Here is an 18,504-nt window from a genome sequence, read left to right on the forward strand (position 1 = left end):
TGCGCAGACACACACATACTGTATCATACCTTCTATTCCTGTTTTCTTCCAACCTTCAGACACACACACACACCCAAACTCACAGCCTGTCTCTTCCAGCAATGAGGTGATGGAGTATGTACAGTGTGTAGTGTGTGAGAAAAAGTCAAAGGCCCACTGTGATTTTACAGGGAAAGTCTTTCAGCCCGGTAACTCAGTCTGCCTCCGACTCTTTACAACAACCGTCCGCTCCCATCATGCGTGGCCCGGGACACACGAGCAGCCGCTGGATGAGAGGCTTTGGCAGCTGTCCTTCTCTGGCCACGGACGCTCACAATGGGAATTGACTGCGGGGAATGTGATAGCGACCTTGTCTTATTACGCTAATGCAGCCTCGGCAAACGCTGGATGGATAGCCTGTCCGCAGTGGCTGCCATTCAGACTGGAGACCGCTGCTAAACGCATATCCTGTAATGCTTTTTATACTTTTTTACCGCTTTTGTGGCTCAGAGTTATAGTGTGGTTTTTTTAGCACGGCCCCAGACTTGGAGGAGAATTGATTTCACTTGTGTTTCTTAAAGATATGCAACACAGTCTGGCCTCAAGGTCGGCCACATGGCTTTTTTTCCATTAGGTCTGTTATGCTGATTGGCTGGGGGGGGAGTTAAATACTACCAAGCATTTCCCAGGTGAGGTAGACGTGTAACATTTAAAGGTTAGGTTCCTCTTGAGGTTGGGCATTGCCATGTAAGCTAAAACAACAGCAATCAATGAAATACGTCTGGAAAATTATAACCGCAAGTGACAGTTATCAAGGACAGCAAGAAAAATACTTGTGGTTTTATAAGTGGGATACATACTGAATCTTTTTTAAGAGATTCAGGAGCTTAAGTAATGCCGAAGCGTCGACAGCCATGCTAATGGCTCTTTGAGGCTGCACTTACAGCTAATATCAGCACGCTAACATGCTCACTATGATCGTGCTGATGTTTAACATGCATAATGTTTACCATGTTCGCCATCTTAGTTTAGCGTGTTGACATTTGCTATTTAGTACTAATTATAAAGTACAGCTAATGCTAGAGGAAAAGTCAAGGGATCACCAAACTTAATACAATTCATCCTGAGGGGGACGTGAATGTGTGAACCAAATTCCGTGACAGTCCATCCTACAGTTGTGGAGACGTTTCACTAATAAACACACGCAGACCTCATGGTGGCACTAGAGGAATGGATAGGCTAACACCAAAGTCAGTGGGATACATCCTTTGGGGAACATGAATGTACAAAATTGTAAGACAATCCATCTCGTAGATGTTGAGATATTTCACCAGATAAGAACAAAACTTCCCATCTTGCCTGTAGAATATTAATGAATACAGAAAATGCACACATCCAACTCTACTCACTGGCGTTAGAGGCCCAGTCCCTCCTGAGAGTGATGGTTGATTAGCTTGCCAACCCCTGGCAACAAGCCGAAAAGTCTGTGATTCATAGTTCACCCGCTCTACAGAATCGGATGATTCTCCAGTTCCCGTCTCTGCTAGTAATAAGATAGATAATAATCTGCTAGTAAGGCCATTTTATTTTTATTGTATTTTAAAGTCTGGTCACCTCAGTGTTTGCTTATAAAAATGATGGCACTTGGACAAATGTAGTTGACGGCCTCTGCCCTAAATGAAATATTAGGATTCATCCTGTGGCGTCATGGCAATCGATCCAAAAGTTGTTGAGATATTTCACAAAAAAACACAATGTGACCCTCATGGTATCACTGAATAAAAAAAAGAGGGATTTATCCTCTAGGGACCATAAATACCTGGACAAAATGTCATGGCAATCGATGAAAAAGTAGCTATTCCATTGTGGACGGCCTGCCCAACATCAAGAGAGAGCAATCCCACAAATGGGGCATAAAAGCTGAGGAGGCATAAGCGATAGATACTCTCAGGTTCAAAAGTTCTCATGCTCAAAAACTTTTTGCAAAAAAAAAAAAGAAAGAAAACGAATGATCTGAATTACAACCTCATCACATGAACAAAACTTACTGTGGCAGCTGCGTCGCTTTCTTTTCTCAGAAACCTGTTTGAGTCTTCTGACAGGAGCTCAGGGTCAGAGCAGGTTGAGGCTGTAGCTCCGGGGCCCAGATGCCAATGTGAGTGCGTTACCTGCGTTGCCCCTGGGCCGTGCCGACTTGACAGGCCTGGTGCGAAAACAACATATTCCCCCCGTCCAGCCCACAGCTAGATAGATCCATCAACCTCAACCAGAGTTTAGTCCTGGCAGCGGCAGTGACAGACGTTTCATACTTCATCACTGTCAGTCAGAGCGGCTTTGATGGATGAAGAGCTAAATTGATGTGATTAAACGAACTGTTAAATTATTAGAAGTGAGCAGAATATGAACAAGTTCAGGGCCACTGGTGGCAGACACACATGAAAATGACAAAGGATGACATGAGGCAACTTTAGTAATATGAAAGGATATTAAAACGCAAACATAAACAAATAAGGCTTCTCATCTCTTTATTTCTTCAATCCATTTTGATCCTCACGTTTCCCCCACTGAGGGCGAGAAAGTAAAGGAAGCCGATCCGCTCAAATTAAACCTCACATTCTCCTCTCATGCCATTTGCTCCCCAGGAATTCTCCGCCTTGTTCCAATCAAAACTACAGCAAAGAGAGGTTCGAGACGGGGGGGTGGGGGGGTTCGGAGGCAGGAGGTGATGGATGAGTTTTCAGCGCCGTGTTTGTACAGTGCATAGCTGGAGCTGCTGATGGGAGGGGAAGCAACCGACCACCACGGATGAAAACAAATACGGAGGAGCGGTAATAAGAAAAGTACGCCTGCTGATTGCAACAACATTGCTGTGAATGTGAACGTGTGGCGGTAAAAACCAGCAGATGTTTTAAGTCACCAAACATGGGATGTAGTCCCACCAGATACAGTATGCTGCTTGGCTGAAGGGTGCGTTTTTGGTACAGGGAGGATAACTGAGGATGCAAGTGGCGTGTGTTCCGTGTTTGATTCTGGTCCAGCTCAGGGTCATCCATCTCTTCGCCTTGGCCGTGTGACGGGTCAGTGGGGGTCTAATGTCTCAGCCAGATGTGTCTGTAGCTCCTCCTTTATCTTCACCCTCATTTTACATTGCCGATTTTTTTATTCCTTTCTTTGTCAGTTCAGTTGCTTTCTGTCACATTCACTGACACTTGATTGTCTTGACACAGGGCTTAATTGCTGATGCTAATGGGTCTCTCAATCAAAACAGAACAAAAAGACATATGTAGCTTGGGATTGTGGGAATTGTTGTCCTCATTGTCAAACAACCACCATTGCTGATGAAAATCTATCTTACACGGCTCAGACGATGTAATGTGTCAAAGTTTTATTCAGGTAATTCAGTCTCGTTCACTGACTTCCTTCCTCACTCTGACTGTCACCTGGAAGTTAGTGACCAAATGAAACGCACCGTTAACTTGAGTGAACTTACACATACTGTGAACATTGTTGGAAACATTTGGGAGAATGTAAGTACGCAACTCAACATAATATATAACAAAGGTCTAGTCTTTATTAGACATTTTAATACAGAGAAGTTACATATCGTATCTTTAACTGTGCTAAACGTATATACATACAACCGCTTATCCTTTTCAGGGTCACGAACAGATTTCTAATTTTTGTTGATAGAGATCAGATAAATGATCATTATCAGTCTCAAATATTGATATTGGTGTCTGTCTTGTTCTGTTCTGTACATGCGACATGTCTGTGCGTCCTGGGAGATGGATCCCTCTCTGTGGCTCCTCCTAAAGGTTTCTTCCATCTTTTTTTCCACCTGCTCAAAGGTTGTTTTTTTTCTCAATGTGGCAGTTTTTTACTCACTTGAATCGAGGGTCTTTCACTGTACAGATTGTTAAGCCCACTGAGGCAATGTTTGATTTGACATCACTTCTGCCACTTAGCCGCTAGATGCTGTTGGTGTGTCGGTGTGCAAGCTCGTGATAACTTGCTCATTAGCAAACATTGTGTAAATAAGCAATCAACAACTTTCCTGAACAATTTATGCAACTTCGTGCCACACAGCTTTCTAATTTGCATTTGTAATCTTGGAGGCCAGGGATATACAAAAGAGGCATCAAAGTAAATACGATAATGATCTCCTCCTCCACAGGCAGCAGGTGAAGACAAAACTTCCCATCACATCTCTCCTGCATCCCTGCCTTGTTTTTGGTTTTTCTGAAAATCCCTGAGTAGCCAGCCACCAGCTGATTTTGCCCTCATTTTAATAAAATTAGAAGGTTTGAACTTTTAGCCAATTAAGTTGGATCCCACAGTGATTTCTTGTGTTCCATAGAAAATGTTACCTTTCCAGGCAGATTCACATGTGATCTCACAAATCAATCTTTCCAGGCTTCAAGCCATGCTCCTGTGGCCGAACACACTGTTGAACCAATCAGCATCCTTTAAAGAACTGCAGGCAGCTACGCTTGTGGTTTCAGGGTTAAGACAGCGAGCGAGGCGACTGTTCATATGAAAACAACTCCAATGACGGCTCCTCAAGTGCTTAGCTTAGATGCTATAACATCTATAATATCAGAACTGAGGAGAGTATATGTCACTGAAAGAGGAGCAAAGAATGGCACTGAAGGCTTTCCTGATAGAAAACATGTTTTCTCTTGACTGGCTTCAGCAACTGGCTCCACTGGTTGCAGCACTGCTTCATCTGATTTGTTAAAGGAAGGCAATGATAGACGAATGGTTTGTCCAATCACCTGCCAAATTTTTTGAAAGTGCTTCCCCTTATCCAAACAGTTTGTAGTGGTGCCTTTCCAGACGGTTTTGCGAAACAAACCATCTGGCGTTTCAGATTATAGAAAATAATGGGAACAACTTTCATGTTGCTTTACTCAAAGTACTGTAGGTGCAGCACTGTATGCCACTTTGCAATGTAAAGGAAATATTTTAAGAAGCTCTTGGATCTACCCTCCAAAACAACTATTAGTTGGGGCTCAACTTTCCACCAAATGTACCTTGAATGTGTTCATAGCTTTTTTCGAAATATCCTACTAACTCCCACACAGAAAAACAAACAAACAAAACAAAACATGAACCTCCATGGCAAAATAAAAATGAACTCATAAACAACCATCTCCTTCAAAAGCCAGTAACAGCATCTGACTGGCTTCCTGTCTAGCCAGGAAGCAGAGGTGGAGGACAGAGCACAGCGAGGAAGGAGTTGACAGTCGGGTCTTTATAAAGTCAGGAATGAATGAATGATCAGAGGTCGCCAGGTCAGAGCTCAGGAGAGGACTGCAGGGTTTATCCACACATTTGAACTTGTTAGGGTGAACCTCAGACCCCTGAACGAGCCACAAAGCTGAAACAGTGACGCCCCTAATGAAAAACACGCTTTGGTGTTTTGTGGAGCCACTTCAGGAACACAGAGTGAGAATTTTAATCGGCCTTCAATAAGAAACAGCATGCTTTTATACACGTTGGCTGCTTTGTCCCCTGTGTGTGTGTGTGTGTGTGTGTGTGTGTGTGTGTGTGTGTGTGTGTGTGTGCAGTGTACAGACTGAGGCCGGCTGGTGTATAGATGGGTTTCATATAGCACACGCAGTCAAAACAACTTTATGAAGAGAAACAGCTATTGATCTGAGCAGCAGGCAGCCATATGATATCAATAACGACTCTGTCACACACACGCTGACACACACGCACACACACACTGACTCCATTCAACATGGGATCAATCAATTCTCTGCAGTGGAACGCCAATTGATCACACTGTAGGGACTGATGCATCCATCCTCCTGTGCATGTGTGGGAATGTGTGTGTGCGTGCAGACTGAAACATTTGATCATGCAACCATAACCCCATTATGGTACAAACCACATGCTGCCTGTCATTAATTCACAGTCGTTTCATATTAACATTTGATTCATGAAAATCCTTCTCTCGCTGTTGAGTTCATGCCACAACACTTGTTATCGACGCAGGTTAGCACTATATGAAATATACCACACACTGTTGTGCTTCAGCAAGAATTAACTTGAAGCGATGTTGCTGTTTTTATGTGCGGATTGGACCCTCAGTAAGCTTCAAACAATGTGCTTATCTAATTGTCTAACCAACATATTGAACTGAACAACTGAACACACTGAACAACAGAATAGGTCTTTACCCGCTGACTCCAAAAATGACATGCATGATCCTTGGAGATTTGCAGCGACAGGCCTGGAGAAACACTCGATTTTTTAGATGCGTCATGGTAACAATACAAAAACATGAGGTTAAACTTGTGAAACGGTTGCAGTTTGGTTTGTTAGGTTAAGAAAAGATCATAGTTTGGGTTAAAATAATTGTGTTTGTTTTGTAAGTTAAGTATGTAAGTTAAAATAAGTCAGCGTTGTCTTTTGGTTTCACACGGAACAGGAATGGCAGTGTCCTGGATCCTATTACATATATTTGACCCATCCATCCACACCGACCTCCTCCCTACAAGGACTTGAAGCAGTGCTCTCTTATCTTTCTGATGATGCAGTCACACATACGTAAATGCAGGCGGTGTTGTAAACAGTACCCAAAAGTCACACTTAAGCGAGATTTAGTGTTAAAATATCACTTTGGTAAAAGTGAAAGTCAGTCACAAATAGTGCTTGAGTAAAAGTCTGATATTAAATGTACCTAATTATCAAAAGTACATGTAAAAGTAAATTTTACATATATTTACATGTATGCATATACTGTGTACTATGTTTTTTTTTCTGATTGTCGATAAAGTAAGTTAAATCAAACATGCACTCATTTGGCTCTGATACAGCATGCAATCTGAAAAGTAACTAGTAACTAAAGATTTTAAATAAATGTAGTTTAGTAAAAAGTACAATATTTCCAATATTTCAAAATGTAGTTAGTATAGAGTACAATAAAATTGGAATACTCAAGTAAAGTATCCATACCTGTAAACGTACTTAGTTTCTTTGCATCACTGAATGCAGGCGAATGACCATCATCTGTTGGTGCTGAATGCAGAGAAGGATGTGAGGCACACAGAACTCAGTTTGCTGCTTTGTAGTCCGTTTAACAAGTTAATCGCGTCTTTGCTAATGGTTGTGGATGTGACTTTGCTGGTCAAAGTTCACCAACGTCGACCTTCAGCCAAAGCCCAGATGCAAATTTGCTTTGCCACCGATTGTTCATGTTTTATTTACCCTTTCGCTCGCACTGAATGGAAGTGACAAGAGGTGAATATTCACCACTGTTGATATGGAGTAAGTTTGACCGTGCCCTGAAACAGGAAATCCAACAAATCATTTATTCAGTTGCTTCTGTTCCCATTTGCCTACACAGCAGATTTACAACTGCTTTTGCCATTGGTTACTACTGGAAAAACATATTTCCTTAAGTGTGGTCTGATGACACATGACCAACAAGTTCTCTCCAAATTGAACATGTGCCATTTGTAACTGCCCTCAAAAATAACATTTCTGATCTGATGCCCCTTTCAGCAGGAAAATCACTGATGTAACTCGGATAAGGTTATAACGATGGCGTCAGTGAGGTTAGGAGACCGTCTGTCATGTTTAAAATAATAACTACTAAGGTTGGCAAACAATTGTGGTTTTGGTTAAAGGAGACCAACATCGACTGTCCATTGGAGGTGAGAAGTGAACGTTGTCAGATGTTTTACATTGAACCATCCAGGCCTTCCTCCCTCTGCAGACTCTGTGGCTCTATAACAACATCACTGGAACTAGTCCCCGAACCACCTAGTTCCCCTTGAAGCTCCAGTGTGAAGGATTTAGAGGAAGAAATTGAATATGACATTCATAATGATGTTTCTATTAGTGTATATCACCTGAAACTAAGACTAGTTGTGTTTTTCTCACCTTAGAATGAGCCTTTTACAGTATATCTACAGATGGTCTTCGGCGCAGGAGCTTCTAAGGTGTTATTTGTGTGGGTATTGATCAAACTCTCCAGAAACACAAGCCTTTTGCAGCCCATATGTTTTGAAATATCATGAAACAGAGGCAGGAATAATTAAATGTTGACCGCTAACAGGCAAAGGAGCCACTTCATGATGAGTCTCATTTCTGCCTTCTGTAGCCTGCAGATAGTTACGCGATGAGTTCCCATTTTTCTTTGCTTTTATTCACTTTTTCCGCAGTATGAAAAACAGCTTCCACAAAGCAGTGCCATCTATTTCAGTAAACATAAAGCCCTGATTCAGTTTCCATTTTATCCATATTTCATTGTGGGTGTTGAGGGTGGGTGTTCATATCAGTGCAGCATTATGTTACACTCTGCTTCCTAACAATCGTGTTACACCCACAGAAAAATGGAAATCTCCTATAGGAAACAATCCCTCAACAGCATGTCGCCAATGAGCCTTAATACCTAACAAGAGACTCCTGCCCACATCCGTCTTCAGAAATCCAGACATGCAGCTATAGCTAGTAATATTTAACTTCATCCTGATCCTGTGTTTGTGTGTTATGGCGATATGACGATGGAGGTGTGGTAAGTAACTTTTATGACTCTTAACACACTTTCCGGTCATAATCTCTGTTTGGGGGCATCTCTGTCAGCTGGAGCAGATGTGAGTTAGTCAACAAAGGAGAACAATGTTCACACAGTTTACAGTTCATCCTAACTTCTTTTGGGTTATACAACTGAGCTCTTTCAAGAACTCATCTTATGGTGCCCGTAAGCTTTCTCCTTTCCTGTTTCCAGTCTTTATGCTAGGCTAAGCTAAATGGCTGCTGGTGTTTTATTTAGCTGACAGACGTGAGAGTGGCGTTATTATGGATCCCACTGCTTTTTTTTTTGCCAAGCCCTGTCATACTCTGCCTCTCATTGGTTGCCTTCATCGGTTGGGTTGGTTAGGTTTAGGCACGATGAGTGAGATTGCTTAGGGTTTGGATAAAAATGTCAGGGTAAGCCAATTAGAGTCAGAGTAGAGTGGATCTTATTGCATCCATAAAAATGTGGTATCAGAGAGTAAACGTAGCTCCCAAAATGGCTAAAAGTAAAAGTTATACTCTACATCTCACTTCTAAGACACAGTGTATGCTACAGTAGCTTATTCCATGTGTCCAAAGCTCTGCTGCAGACACACTGAACGTGGGTCCGCTTGTTTTAGCTCACAGGAAAGACTCACACTGTTGACAACACGCTGGCCAGAGCCTCTTGCAGTGTGAATACACGATTAAGCCACAGCACAGCTCAACTTTATAAGAACGCCTCGGAACAATGTCCAGAGGACAGGAAATATCATCGCGAAGGTTTCTTTCTTCCTATGTATGACTTGTTTTTGTATTGTGTCCCCCCAACCCATGCGATACACTTCCTCTGCTCTCCGAATGAGATTCTCGGGGTCTTGATTTGATCTCCAGGCCTTCATTTCTCTCCCCGCCGTCTCCCTGAGGTGCATTGTCTCTCATCTGCTAACTCAGCTCTTTAAGTTGCAGCGCAGCCTCCCCTACTCCTCATAATTCACAAAGTTTGCTTTAAAAACCCACACACACACACACACACACACACACACACACACACACACACACACACACACACACACTCTCATTGCTTCGGTGTTCAACCTTGGGAATAGACTTAGGGAAGCGGGGAAGTACAGACGGAGAGAAGGTGGGAGGGGGGAGAGGAAGGGATGACTGTTCTCTTGTTCTCTCCCTTGGTTCATAATTACCTGGTGAGCGAGGTGTGTGTGTGTGTGTGTGGTGTGACCCATTGGGGTGGTCCTGTAGCCTTTGTGCAGATTAAATGCTGATGCAGAGTGGAGACAGCTGGGCAAAGTGGAGCTCAGGTCATTAAGGCTCTACTGGCAAGAGCAAAAACAACCACACACACACACACACACACACACACACACACACACACACACACACACACACACTCTTACTGCACCACTCAATGAGCCTTTTATTTTGGAAAACAAACAAAGCAGGCTAAAAAATGATAGTAGGAAAACAGTGCTTGTGACAGGCTCTCTAAGGGGTCTCGGGATAGAGAGATGAGGGAGGGAGGATAAAACGAGAGGGAGAAACAGAAAGGGGGGGGGGGAAGGTGTCTTGGAAAGCTAGACAGTCGGAGAAGTGTGTATTTGTTCAAGCGAGAGCTTTCGAGTGGGTCCAAAACAAAGTGGGGGATTATGGGAGATCAGAAGAGACCCTCTGCCACCCCACCCGCTGTCCTGCTCCGCTCTTCCCGCCCCCTCCATCTCTCCCCTGTCAGCATGAACATCCCGCTCACACCCAGGGGTCCTGTAGGAACTATGGGCCTTTGTGCTTCGAGGGTACGCTGACCGCATGCGAGAACACCCGGGTGTATCGTTTCTAAAAGGACACTTACACAATCTGTCCGAAGTATAATGTTAGTTGGAGACTGACAGCAGTGGTTCCTAAACGTGGACTGCCAGTATTAGACCACAGAGTCCCAGTTGGTCAGATGGCATCCCAAAGAACCCAATTAGAAGTAGATACGGACTGGTAATGACTTTGAGACATCAGTAAAACAGTGGTATAAAACAAATCTCAGGGGCAGGAACACACTTTTATGCTTGATTGTCGGGCATGTACGAATTATAGTTTTGTGTCACAGCAAATCTAAAGTCAGCCTGAATACTTTCCAGTCTGGCCAGACGATTCAGTTCAATGATGCTCGTAATTTTCTCTCTCATCCAGTAGCTGCTGAATTTGATGGAAGGCACTGTGATGACATGACGTAGCAGAAGGAAAAGAACAGCAAAAATGACGCGCAAACAGTAAAATAAAGCACCTTAAGCTCACGTTTATTTTGCAACTTTACGTCTCTTAGCTGGAGTTTTCTGTTTCTCTCTCACACAATGCTGTGCTTATGCTCTGCTTAGGCCGAGGCACGAAAATCACCCGGTTAGGGTGAGGAAAACATAGTTTGGGCTGAAATGTCTGTTTTGGTCGACACAGTCACGGATGGAGATGGTCCAACATCCTGTGAAAAATAGGTAGTTTGGGTCGCCACAAAAACCACTGGAAATGTCCGCAGGTCTTCTTAAAAATATTGGTGTGACTCAAACTGCGGTCGGCTGTTTGGCAGCCTTCTTGGCTGTAATAATGCCGCCTCTGTCACCTCCACCTACTGACGTGGCAGTCAGCTAATAAGCATATACTGTGAACATGATATTATGTGATACATGAACTGTCAACCTCCGTCTATGGTGTTATATTCAAAATGCCCCCAAACATTACGTCTGTGTTGGTCGACATTATACATTTAGCATGGTGTGCTAGTTTTGTCCATATAGCGTTAGCAAAGAGAACAACAATAGCCTAATTCACTGACCAGGCTGCAGAGCTTGAAATCGGTGAGACACATTGATATAAAGATTGATGACACAACAGCTCCCCAACAGTGAAGCCAAAACATGTTGATAACCCCCTGGTGGCTGGCTACAGTACAGGTCATTAACCCCTCCCCCTTCATGTTAGCAGCTGCGACATGGGCCAAACTAAAAGCTCAGTCAAATTAGTGTCAAACACATCTTTTTCCCAAAGATGGTTTCTGTCATTTTACGTAGTTCTTTTCAAGCTGACGTGTTCATTTTGGATTTGAATAATTATTTAATGCTGTAAAAAGAAGGGGGAAAAAAATTGTGATTGACAGCTGAGCCCTAGTTGCAATTGAGGAAGCGGGTGTGTGGCCAGGAACTCGACACTTTGGCTTTAAATGATGTCACCAGCCTAATATGGCAGCGCTCATATCTGTGATATTTTGGCTTCATTTCTGCAGTGGGAGGAAGAAGAGATGTGTTGTCCATCTTTATATTTATGAATGACTGCCTGTTTTGCACTGTGAATTTGAAAAGATCATTACAGACTGAGTATTGATTTTTTTTTGTCATCTTCAAAAGGGAGAAAAAAGGTAACCCGCCTATAGAATACTCTGAACCAGGCTGTTCCCAGATTTAGATATTGTTTCACTGAGCGACGAGCTAAAAAATAAAGTCATTCAAATTCCAGGATGTTCACGTACAGACGGTAATGATTCGGGTCCCTCTCATGAACAACTGCTGGTCCCCGGTCTCCACTTTGGGAACCACCGCCTTAGTGATTTATCCTCCCCAAAAGGCAAATATTGCAAGCTGCACGGCTGGATGCAGATTTCCATGTGTGCTCCACTGTGTCGGGAACTTTCTTAAGAGGAGTGGTCTCGGGGCCGCGGAGTCAGTCAGGTGACTGAGGTGCGCCACTGCGGCAGCTGTCAGGAGACGTGAAACAAACGTCCCTCCGGCGGGCCTCCCTCCCAACTTAATTTCATTAAATCTGTGATTTGTTTCTGTTTGTGTGCCGCAGAGTTCGCAGGGAGGAGTGAGTGAGCAGACTGGGAGTGAGAGAGGAAAGAGAGAGAGGGAGAGAGGGAGAGATAAATGAATGAGTGAGAGTGAAGCAAAGTATGTGTGAGAGAAACAGAAGGCATTGGAGGAGCGATTAGTGCGGTGGTATCCATCATTGGAGCTGCGCTGCTCTGGTCGTTTGCCACGGACACTGAGGAATACTTCATCTGGTCCCAGTGAGAGGGGATACACACACACACATACACACACAGAGATAACCATCTATTATTGTGTAGTGTGAAACTCCAACCACAGCCCTCCTACTTCTTTTCAACCTACTATTACCTCCTCTCCATTTACTTTTTTCATCCCGGCTTCAATTATTTTCACCTTTCATCCAAATATCCCGACTTTTTTGGAGTGTTTTGGTATTTTGAAAACTTTTCCACCCTCTGACCTTGTTACAAGCCTTCTCTGATCTCCCTCTTTCTCTCTGAAAGCCTGGCTGCTGTAACACCACTTGCCGTCCTCGTTTATTATGCCGACATGCATATTGCATCGGCGAGAGTGTGCGGTTTTTCATAGGAGCGCGGGTGTGCCTATGCGAGCCTGCGCGCAGCTGTATGTCGGTGTGTATGCAAGCTTGCATGTCTTCATACATGCGCGCATGTGTGTCTGAGTTGACAGCTGGAGACAGATGTGTGTGTGCACGGTCATAAATATCATTAAAATTACAGCGCGGCATTTTGCAGAGCTCACTCAGGCTATGAAAACAAAAGCAAAACAGACTCAACCCCTGATCTTTATTTCATGACGGCACTGTGTGTGTGTGTGTGTGTGTGTGTATTAGTGACTATGTTTGTGCGTGTGATGGTAGACTTTGTGATCTACCATATTCTATGAGTCAGAGGTTTTTTCATGATCTTAGGGAAAGAAACATGACAGCATGGTAAGAGTGTGCTCAGTGTGTGTGTGACAGTCATGACATGGGGACAATTAAGAGTGTGTTCAGCTGACCCCACTGGTGAAAATGGAAGGATTAGGCCGGTTTGAACACATTGGTGTTGCTCTTTTTCACTTTGTCTTTCTATCCCTCATCTTCCTCATAACAACGTTCTTATCTGGTTTGCAGGTGTGGTGAGGGAGAAATCGCAGGATGAAATGAAGAGCGTTTCAACCGGCAGAGTCAGTGAGATAGAAACAGAAATACACAAACTCTTCTTGTAAAACTTCTTATTCTCATTTATGGAGCTGTTTTATGGTCCAGGCATCTGGTGACTGCATTATATTGCTATAATGTTATAATTAAAACCCAATGCTAATCTTCCCAGTGTACACTCATCAGGCAAACACTCACCAAAATGAATGGATATTATTATATTTTTCAGAGAAAATGTAATTTCTGCATTTGTGCCCTGCTGTGAATAACGATCCAAATTCAGTTTCAGGTCATTTTCCTCCATGACGAGAGTAAAATTCAGGTGGAAAATCTGAATTATATACGCAAGATTTTGCATGGTCAAATTTAAAGATCTTAAATATCCACAAAACGTCGTCTCTCTGCACTCTCAATGCAGAAATGTGTTTTGGATCAACATTGAAAAATCAATTAAAGTAGCTGTTTGATGTTTTTTTTTTTCAAATCAAATTTTCCATACTGCTTTGCCAGAACTTCCTGCTAAATAGTCATGCCAACAAATAACTGACGGATAATAAAGAGAGACATCGGCAAAAATAACTGGGGGATGAACTCAATCCGTTGCTCAAGTTAAAGGGAAACACAGAGGGTATATTTCCAAGCAAAGAAAACAACACAAGAGAAAAAAGTTTGTTTGTTCGCTGGCGTCGGCGGTGGCGTCTGAGAAGGATTTATATCCCATCAGGGGCCAAGCCTGGCAGAAGGGAGACGACAGAGGCTCGGTGGCGCTTTGGGGGCTCAGCGCCACGCATAAATCACCCACCTGGAAGAGCTACAAAGACTGGCATTGGTTGTGGCACTGCGCCACCAGCCGACAAGCCGTTTGTGTGGAAATGAGGGGAAACAGACGCGCTGATAATGGCAAAGAAATCAGACTTGTTTCTCAGACCGCGCCACAATACAGCTCAACACTTTGCAGGCGCTCTGACGGAGGGAAATGAGGGATGGAAGTAAGGAAAAGAAGAAATGGGGGTTAAAAGGATAAAAAAGCAAATAAGGTATTTTAGAAAGGAGGAAGAAGAATGGAAAAGATCTGTGAATCATAAGGGTGTCGTGCTGTTGGTCACACACTGTGAATACCAGGTCAGAGATGTGCTAGACAGAGAAAAACATGATTAAAGATCTCACCTTCATGTCCAAGTGTGTGTCCTGTTTGGTGTGTGTGAGTCGGTGCATGTGTGTTTTCAGTAAACTTTTGCACCGGCCCCTTAGGTGGAGGCCTGGGGAGGGAAAGTTGGACGGAGCTCGTACACACAGAGTTTTCCAGAGTTTTCCACCTTCCACAGACCTGGGAACAGGACACATGTGGAAGACGTCAAATCCGCCAGCACTGCTTTTGCCAAAAAATTAACACTCGGATTGATTTTAGTGCGATTGCCTTATTATCAAGGGCCAGTCGTTCACTTATTTTCTCATTTGCTAACTAACTTGTGTTTACACAGGGAACGTAACGATCCCTGTGCGGACAGAGCAGCAAACACGACTAATTCAAGACGTGGAAAAGAATACACTGTAGTGACAGAGTGCTGAGAATTCACATACAGTAAATGATAACGTAAACACTGTTCGCATGTTAGCAAACAGTCGGCTGTTTTGAAGACACAACAGTGGCATTCATTTGCAATTACGTTAATGACGAACTGATGGATGAAGGTCCAGTCGAAGGTCCGTGACAGCAGGCCCACATGCTTGATGGTGTGTCTTTAACTAATGACACGCTTTTCTTGAGTAGTCACAGGGGTAGCTGTAAACAGTCTTCCTCCCCACAGTACTGTTAAAGAATAGCCGCTAACAAAGCTACTTTGCAACTTGGGTGATAGACGAGTTTAATTTCCTGTCAATCCTCTCAATCTCTCTCAAAACTTTTATTATGAAGCTAAGGCGGTTCAAGCAACGATCCCTTCTGGGCGCCTGCTTTTGGAGGTTTTCCTGGCCCGACCAACTGGGAGGACACCCCATGCCAGATCCAGAACTCGCTGAAGTGATTATATATCTCATCTAGCCTTGGAACACCTCAGGATCCCCCAGGCAGAGCTGGAACATGTTGGTAAGGAGAGGGAAGTTGGAATACCCTGCTTAGCCAGCCTCCGCCGCGGCTCGGCCCCTAACAAGCTTAAGAAAATGGATGGATGAATATTACGAAGCAGCAAAATCAGGAATTTTTACCGGCAGTAACTTACCAAGACTCCTGTACAGCTGAAAGTGAGCATGATGAAACAGATGTCTGAAAGTACAAACAGGGAAGCAGGAGAGAAACTAGACTTCAAGCCTCAGAGATTCAGTTAGAAGCTACAAAAGAACTGAGAGCTGGACACAGATAAAATTTTAAAAACGCCTTTCTCTCTGGTTTCCTGCACAGTCAGCCCGTCTCTCACAACACACGCTTGTTTGAGGGGATGGTTGTCACTGCCGCAAGGGCCACTGCCTGCTTGGAGGCAGGGCGGGCCGGCTTTGACCCTACTCTGGAGGTGGTCCATCTTGGTTGTGGCTTTGCAGAACGGTGCGCCTCAACTGGTATAAGGGAAATCAGTACAGCACGGTTTGACTAGGCACGGCCAGAAGTGCCAATGGCAAAGCCCCATAGTGGCAATTATTTCAGCTCTGTGTTGATCTCTACCAACTCCAAAAGAAAATATGTCTCTTTAGCTGCTAAGTGCTCCATTTTGCAAGCTGCTAACTCTGTCTGTTGGTCGTTTGGTGCTGGGTTGGTTGCTGGGCTTTTAAGACGGCTTTTGCAGAAAACCGCTGCCTGCTGCATCTATAACAAGGATGATGACAGCGGTGAGAGTAAAACTAGAATATAAGCTAAAAGATCAGAACACCAACCCAGTCACAGGAATAAATGTCTGCAATATATTTTTTCTACAAACCATGTTGTTAGGTCTGCTTTGTTATGGCTAGGAAAGCATCTTGCTTTGGCTTATAATACCTGCTTTTGTTTTCGCCACCAACACAGCTGGGAATTGTCCCGTGGTCTGGTTAAAAACATCCATTGTTGTCACACTTACAAATGTTGAAATGTTGTCTCGACAGCGGTCACTGGCTCGGACGCCTTATTGCCCAGCTGTAACGCCACCACCATCCCCTCCACATCCCAACATGAAACATCTTATGTGAACATGATATGACACGTATTGAGGAAATGTCAATATGGTATGTAAGCTATTTCGTATTTGAATGTGTCTGTGGTTTCAAGAAACGGACACTGCAATCATTTTATGTTGGTGACCGGGCTGCTAATGCTCCATGAAACTGAGCTGCAGGAGGACATTCTCTGTGGGTTTGTCACTTTGAGCATCGCCTTTCACGATACACATACTCATATGATCCATTGTTCACGAAAAAATATTCATCATAGCAGCTTTAAAGAAGCTACACAAGAGGTTTTAAGTGATGCAAATAAGAAAATGAAACATTTCAAGACCCGCTTTTCCTGTTTTTCTTTTCAAAATTGATTAAGCTGAAAACCGAAAACACAAGGAGCAGTAAATGCTTGCAGCGACTGCCTCCGTTCACTTAGATGCACAACATTTCGCAAACGCATGCAAAAGGACTGATATCCACAATCGAGGAACTCCATTAACATTCAGGGGGAGTTGAGTCTGGAGTGGGTCTGTGTCAGCGCCGCGCTCACATCAAAGAGACAAAGAGAGAGGGAGAGAATGGCAGAAAAGAGGCAAGAAAACGAGAGAAAGAAAAAGACGATGAGAGATGGAAGGGAAAAGACTGGAGAAAGTAAACAGTGGGAGCTTTGATAGTTGGGGCGAGTGAGACAGAGTGACAGGAATAGAGAGAGGGAGGGGTGATGGAGGAAGAGGAGATGGGGAGGAGGAGGAGGGGTACAACAGTGACATTTGGATAATTCACAGAAGACAAACTCCAACCCAGGGCACAGCCATGACAAGCTCAGAGCGCTTATCACCACCGCTGTCGGACAAAAACTCACATCTGTAGAACGTTCCAGTTTGAGAAATCGGAAAAAGCAGAGCAGCCTCGTGGATCAGAGCAACAATAGAGTCACAACATGGGGTTTCAATAGCTGCAATTACTTTAGTCTAGTCAAACATCAAAGTCAGTGATCGCAGTAGCTGTCACTCCAATTAGCAAAGTGAGAAATGTCATCGGAGGGTGGGAGGTTTTGAGGCTGCGGTGGTGTTACATAACAGGTGTGTGCGTTCTAAATATGACAGCAGACGCCCCCCCCCCCTCGGAGCCAGACTCACCGTCTCACTGTCAACTTGTCACCCGGATGACGCCACCTGTCTGTGTGTGTCTGTTTGTTTGCACAGGTGATGTCTGTGTATGAGGAAGTAGTGATACAAGAGCATTTCCAGGTTAGAGTGAAAGAATCAATTAGCAAAGAGAAGACGTGAGTGCTACCGGTAGAATTAGACCAGCAGATGTTTCAAGGTGCTTTATTTAAGATCCTCACATTGACACATACAAGAAAATTCGCAAGTATCACCTTAAAATGGCATGTGTTCCTTCTCCCTTCTAGAATATATGACTATGCAAATATTTTCATTTCACAAGTTTAACTGCTGGACACAAGACGTCTCCTGTGTTTGCGCACCGGAGGCTTAAAGTTTCCCACATCACACTTGTGTATGCTGAATATTAGACCAGGACTGGCTTCCAAACTATCTGCGATTTCATAAATCACCCTCGTTTGACCGTCTCTTTCAGTCAGATTTTCAGCAAGCACAGAGAAAATTGACCCTTTCAGCTGTGAATGTGAATACCAGCCCGTGAGCGTCAAATTCTGCACAAACATCATTCTACACAGCGGGAGCTCAAACATTCAACTGTAGGAACACCAAGGCCACCAATCACCCCCCATGCCCATTGTACCTGTGGCTGAACGGAGCAGACACTGGCATTTTCATGAAGTCAGTGTCCTCCATCGCTAATACAATGAATCCAAGTGAAATCTTACTTTTTTGGGGCCTGTAACACGAACAATGCAATCAAAATACACTCCATACTTTC

This window comes from Pagrus pagrus (genome assembly GCF_965226575.1).
Source record: "Pagrus pagrus genome assembly, chromosome: 4".
In the NCBI taxonomy this organism is placed as follows: domain Eukaryota; kingdom Metazoa; phylum Chordata; class Actinopteri; order Spariformes; family Sparidae; genus Pagrus; species Pagrus pagrus.